Genomic DNA, 7,266 nt, shown 5'->3' with positions numbered 1-7,266 from the left:
ACAGAACCTAAACAATGCACTTACATCAGATATCAGACAGAAGTGTGTTATCTAATAATTTTATATACTTAATTAAAACTATAATTTTTCCCAAAATTGTTATGAAATGTCTTACTGACAGCCCTGATTCAATAGAGCTAACTCTTAGTTCTCAGCAAATTCAACCAAATTCAATATTGAAGGTAACAATAACCTCAATACTAAACTACTGTACGGATTGAAAATAAAAATGCTAATGTACCTATGTATACCAGATGTTATTTTTGTTTAATTTTCAACATAATTTCTCAGTAATTATTCTGTTTAACATAATACTGTTTCGCTCCTGTGAACCACTGTAAACATAAATCATGTATATTGTAAAAGCCTTTTACGGCGTCTAAATAAATAAATAAATAAATAAAATTTAATTTAAAATTGTACTTAAATAATGTCAGGAATCACCTGAACACCCTGTATACTTTATGTTTTGTGTGTGCGACGTGTTTATAATTTTAATTATTACACTGCTGAACGATTGAAAGAAGTTTTTCTAAGGCTTAAACATTTATTTTATTGAATTTTCATTACATAATTGTACATTATTATTATTGTTAGGACGGGTTGTTTTACAGAATTTGAACAAATCATCATATTTCCACAATATTTTCTGTGAAAGTCATTATTGGGTAGTGGGTTCACATAACTTTAATAGAACTTTTACAGAACTAGAAAATGAACTTTTAAAATTGATGATTTGTTTAAACTCTGTGAATCAACCAAAGATATTAGAAGAACGAGATGTGCTATGAGCAGTTCATAGTGTGTGGAATTGTTTTGCCCAGTGTCGCCGGTTTTGTTCACCAATACTACTGCACACCTTCGCTTACGCTAAGGTATCCGCACTAATACATAGAACAGATTTCTGTGCGTACACGTCCCGATACCGTTCAAAGTACCCTAATTAGGTAGTACTCCGGCTACGGTCCGGCGGCCAACATAGCATATCTCGTTCTTCTAATATCTTTGGAATCAACCCAATACATTATTGATGATGATGAATGACTCTTGCTTGAAGATAATCTTATGATTTTTTTGATAAAATTGTTTTTAGATATAAATTTTAATTAGTATTGATGACATGTTGATAATATATATAAGTTTACTGATATTAAAATACTCAATGCGTATGTAGTTTTAAAACTATATAACAGGTTTTTGTTTTGATTTATTTACTACTAGCGCAGACCCGAAGAACAGAAGAATTCAGACTATCCCATGAAAAATCTTAGGATAGTCTGAATTCTTCATAAAAATTCAGTTCCAATTTTGAAAACACAATTAAAATTATAAAAAAAAAATTATATTACAGGTCACCTACTTCAGGGCCGTCCTTGTGTCAAACGGTGCATAGCGCTAGTAAAAGCCTCAAGGGTGATGATTGTGTTAGGTGTTATAAGTAAGTCAGCTCACGGAGCGGACTGCTCCAATTGCGCCTGCATAGGACCGGCCCTGACCTGCTTTATCGCTTCTATGATTTCTTCACACAATCAGTTCCAATTTAAGAAATTACGCTTAAATTCAAAGTAAATTTAAATTCATTGTACCAAATTTCACACAGGACTAACGCAAACAGAAATTAAGCCCGTCGTCCCACGTGTCGGTAAGCAATCGACTTAAATCGTATTATGCGTGACGCTACGCAGAAAATTAAGTTCGCTATAGTAAGGTAACAGTCTCCAGCACAGTTCATTGTGAAGCATTTCTACGCAGGGTCTTGCAACATTATTACCGTATCAACTTACATCAGTATATGTCGGCTGCTTACCGACCCGTTGGACGACAAGGTAAGTTTGAGTATTTTTCTTACCAGTCAAAATTAAAGTTTGGATTCTATGAAATTTAATTGAATTAAAGCCTTTTGGAAAAAAGTAAAAATGACTTTTATTGTGGATGGAGTTCACCCTGAGGGCCCTTTGGGAGATGGTCAAATATTGTCCATAAACAGCTACTTAAATACATTTTTGTGTTTAACATTTTTTTTGAAGTGAAACTTCTTTAGGCGCGTAATGAATTTTCGGGGACGGAGTAAAACCGAGTCAGGATCGACACGAAAATGCGGGTACCCCCACCACCGCTCACCGTTCACTGTCCCTCTCTCACCATATGCGCTTGTTGAGGTGGGGGAGCCGCTCACGAACGTTCTCTCCCGACACGGGACAACAATCGATGCAGTTTTTGCACGATTCATTAAGGATTTAAGTGCTCATGTATATATCTCGCACTTTAGTTACCATAACCCAATTATCACGACATTAGGAAATGATATTCATGAAATTGACAATGAAAATGGCACATGATTGGTAAATTGTCATTGTAATTTTTAATTGTAATATTGTTATTTATGTAATATTGTATACTTGTGAATAAATTGAAAATTTTTGGAACTATACATTAATCGAACGTCATTCATCTATAAGAAAATATTAGAAAAAGCAAATCCATGCTTCGTCGTTGAATTATTTAACCTCTAATTTTCAAACTAACCTAAGAGAGAAAATAGAGATGATGAAATGAAAATAGAGAGAGAGGAATACTAGAAGTTTCACTTCTGTCTTGCGTAGGCTTGACACACCCACTTTTTTATTTCTTTTATCTTTGGTTTTCTGTTTTTATTTTATGTGCCTATCTATATCTAATATATTTGTCTGGTTTCTTTTTTGTTATTTAAAAATATGGAATATATCGCATTGCACTATCCCAGCATACATTCTGGAATAAACTATAATTATTTAATATGAATGTTTTATTTATTTTGTAAAATGGAGTACCTCGGCTGATTTGATGCGTATGACACATTGTCATACAGTAATAGAAACTGTGATCTTTACAGTTGGATTTACGCATTATAAAATATCATATGAAAAACAGAATGGCGACTCTTTCATTCAAATGACATATTGTAAATCCCAGCAATTTTCATATGACCATCCTTCTGACTTCCAAATGACCATCGATCAATTAAAAATCAAATTAGCAAAAGGAACTGTGATGCTTATCAAACTGCTGACAGCGAAGTATCATCACAATAAGTTAGATATCGATATTGATAATTAACAAAACATTAATGAATTATTCAAAAACAAACAATAAATGCCTTGTTCAATAAATACAAATTTGGGAGGTGGGTATGGGTACAGCTACTCCAGGAACCATTCATTGGATAACCAACACCTCTGCCAGAGATAACTTCAAGTAGTTCGTTGTGTTTGACTTACCATGACTTAGTAAGCGTGCCTAGGTTCGTGGGGTGAGGTTTGATCAGTAGCGGCAGATGCGTCTGTCCACCAAGTCCAGTTTTACTCGATGAGTAAAAATTAATCTGCGTACTAATCTTCTTACTTTATTTTGGTATGAACAAAATAATGATTGCGTAATGCAAAGATTTTCAGGTTCCGCTTCACAACGTGGGTTCCGATACGGTTTCCATATGTAGTCGGTATGGAAATATGGATTGGGTAAAGCTAGGTTTAGTGGTCTCTCTGCGGTGCAACCTTCATATTATTGTAAGCCTCACCTGCTCCAACATATATAAAAACATATACAGTGTCTAAAGTGCACTAAATTTGGGAAGTGATTCTACATGATGGTAGAAGTATACATAATATACATACATATTAACCGTTTGAGTGCCAAAAAATTCATACATTTGCTTGTAAAATGCCACCAAAAAAACATTATTTTTTATGAAACTATATATTTTTTTAAAACCCCATAAATTCTTTGAATTTTCAAGGATTTCGATAAATCAAAATATGATATTGGTTTAGAATCACGCGGAGGAGGATCCCGAAGTCCAGGGGTTTCGAAAAAAATGAGAATTTTCGGTAGAAAAATTGGTTCCGGGAGGTAAATTTGAAAATGAGTAATTTCCCGTGTTACTCTCCATTTCTTTGTCACGATCCGAAGAATTACTGGAAATTCGCATCCTGCGGTTGGGAAACACAAGTATGACATCACTGACATCACTCTCATCAGAGCTACTCTTACTCGAACTTGAATTAGAGGAGTGGAAATCGTCGCTCCCGCTGTCAGACATTTCAGAGGACGCCCTCGACGTTATATTTTTTCAATTAACTAAAATAAAAAAAATAATAAATGAATCTGAAATTTAAACGGTTTACTACGATCTTACAACTATTAAGATAATATTAGAATAATATTCACCAACGCCGCAGCACCACACCCGTCGTACACGCGAATCAGAACACGACTGACGCAATCGACGGAAATCGACGATCGGCAATCTTCGTTAAAACACGAATCGACGAAAGTCGACGATTGGCAATCAAACGGTTAATATACACATTTCCCTATCTAGCTATCACACCGTTTCCCAGAAGAGATAGGCAGAGAGGACAGACCGCCACACAACTCTGTCTCTGTACACTACTTGCTTCATTCACAATAGCCAATGTACAGACCTACCAATTCTTCTTTGTAGGTACATTTCACTGATTGTAGAAGTCTTTGCAGCACCCTTTGCTGATCTGACATTGTGGATGTGATTATGGCTGTGGATGTGATTATGGCTGTGGATGTGATTATGGCTGTGAATACATTACGAATTCATTGTATTTTTAATACTTTTTTGCGAAAGAAAGGGGAATAAGAAATAACGAGAAATAAATTAAAGAAGGATCTATACCTTGAGGACTTTATTGAACAATACAAGATTAGGGAATAAAAAATAAACACAACTTAACTCATAAAAAGGTAATTCTCAATCCAATTGATATGGCGTGTGTGTGTTGAACCATTAATTCCAAATGTAAGGTGGGTTCTAATTAACATATTTGTAACAAACTAAAGAGCTAGTCAACACTAGCAAAACAATCAATTTAAAATTGCTTAAATTATATTAAAAAAAAAAAATAGAATGAAACAACTCTCACCACAACTAAAGTAGAAAAATATACAATTTTTTATTCTGCATCAACTGCTCTGAATTTTGAATTATGATAAGTACATAAATGTATGGATAAAATGTTATTAGAATACAAATCAGTGGTGCGAGGGATTAATGTGAAAACCACTTCCTAATCGCATACCTATAAAAAACACATCAAAACAATTCTAGGGCTTAAAGTCAAACAACGATTTCTACAAAAAAACCATACCAATAATTGAAGAGTTTAAATTCAAACAGCATTATCAACAAACAAAAAAATACCAAAAATTACAATTGGTATGTTTTGTAGATAACCTTGTTTGATTCTAAGGCACAGAATTACTGTACATTTTTTGTAGATAACGTTAAGACGTTGACATTGCCATGAATGCCAATGCTTGCTAATTATTGGGTTAAAAAAATGCAACCCACTTTTTACTGTTCAGTTATAATATATTTACAGTCATCATTTTACAACAGAAACTGAGAACATGTTTTTATTATTTTTAAAAGTAATTTGTACAAGAAAGTTTAATTTTAACTATAAAGCAGGAATCTGCATACCGTAAAAACAAAAAAAATTCCAATAGTTCAATAATAAAAATATATGGAGCAAAGTGTGATGCAACTTGAACAAAGCCAGGTAGTAACTATGTACAATATAATAATGTCCATCTCGACCTAAATTAAAATTTTCTTATTCTAAAGCGATGCTGTATCAATAAAATTTTATAAATGTTTTGTATGCAAGAGGTTGAGTAAGAAAATAAATGATGCATGAGGATGGACAAAGTTGAGTTGGAAAACCCGCTCTGGAATTTGTAAGAAAATGGAGATATTAGCGGAAAACTCTTTGGAACACCTTGAAAATTGATGTATTTTTTTACTAATTATCTAAATAATTTTACATGAAATATTAGTACATATCAATACCATGTACTTTAAAATGTGTAAAAACTAAATTTCCAAAGCAGGTTTTAGGTATTATGAACTATGACTTAACGATTATTACAACTCCAGAAACACGTAGTATATGAGGCAAACTTGTGAATCTACATTGCAATATTGAGAAGCTTTTAGATGTGTTTGTTTTTTACTTTTAAATAAAAAAAAGGTTTTAGGTTAAAAAATACTTTTAGAATCGGGTCTACATCAGAGGTGTGTATATTTTGCTTTTTGCCGGAGACCTCTGAGGAGTGCTTTCTTTTAAAAAGAACTCAAGATGTAGGAGTGGTTCCCGGTTCTTGGTTTGAGTACTAGGTGCTACAGCGGGTGCCGGGATGGACGGGTTCAGCCTCGGACCAGGACCCGCTCCCATACCCGCACATGGACCTATGCACCTAATCTTAAAATTTATTTATTTAAAAAGTATACAAAACATATGTATATGAATTGTATTCCTAACAGTTAAGAAACACATTTAAATTAATAAAATATTAACTGACACTGAAAATTTGTTTTTTTTTCAAATAATTTATTGTTAGTATAGGATTATAAGTCCGTGTTAGTCGATATTATTATTTAACTAATTAACTATTCGGTATGGATAAATAAACCCACAACCGCATATAACTCCAACACTACTGAACAATAAAGAAAACTTTCTTCACTCACCATTAAGTCTGTAAACAGAATTGACCGCTATATAAGCAAAGGCTGACGTGTGACCACACCAGGAGAAACGCGAGTGACGCGGACGCAGGGGGAAGCAGGTGCCGGTACGTGAAACGGGACTACTTTTGCAGATGAAGTAGTGAAGGTCTGAGTCCGGGATGCGGATCCGAGTAGTTGATATGAAATTGAGTAGGATCTGCTTCCCGCAAAGGAAGCCAATTCCAGCTAAACCTACAGCTAATCCATACTTCAAAGTTGTACAAAGAATTAAGCAATTGATAATTAAACCCATAGTGACCGATTTTTTAAATTTGATCTAAAAAATCCCATCTTCCAACTCGATTTACTGGAAAACTAGAGCTCAAATCAAAAAAGTTATATGTACCACAAAATCGACTCCAAACGTGTTATATATTCACCAGTTTCCCGCATGTACTACGAGTTTCCGAGACCGTGTATATTATAAAAATATCTTTACTCTACTTTGGAAAGATTTTGCAACTTATTTTAAATTTAAAACATAGCACAGAATGCAGTGAAACTCTCTTAAAAACTTTTCCCAGGGACCGAGGAAAAACATCTTCTTAAGCACGAAAACTTTCATAGCGGAACATTTTAAGTGCATTCCATTGTGATGATTAAGTTCAGCAGATCAAAAATGATTTGTAAAATGTTGAAACGGAATTTCTTGACCAACTGCAAAAAATATCCAGTTAACAGGG

This window comes from Hesperophylax consimilis, chromosome 31, assembly GCF_061612785.1.
Source record: "Hesperophylax consimilis isolate HC1 chromosome 31, BYU_Hcon_1.0, whole genome shotgun sequence".
Taxonomy (NCBI): Eukaryota; Metazoa; Arthropoda; class Insecta; order Trichoptera; family Limnephilidae; genus Hesperophylax; species Hesperophylax consimilis.
Note: the sequence above shows the minus strand (reverse complement) of the source record.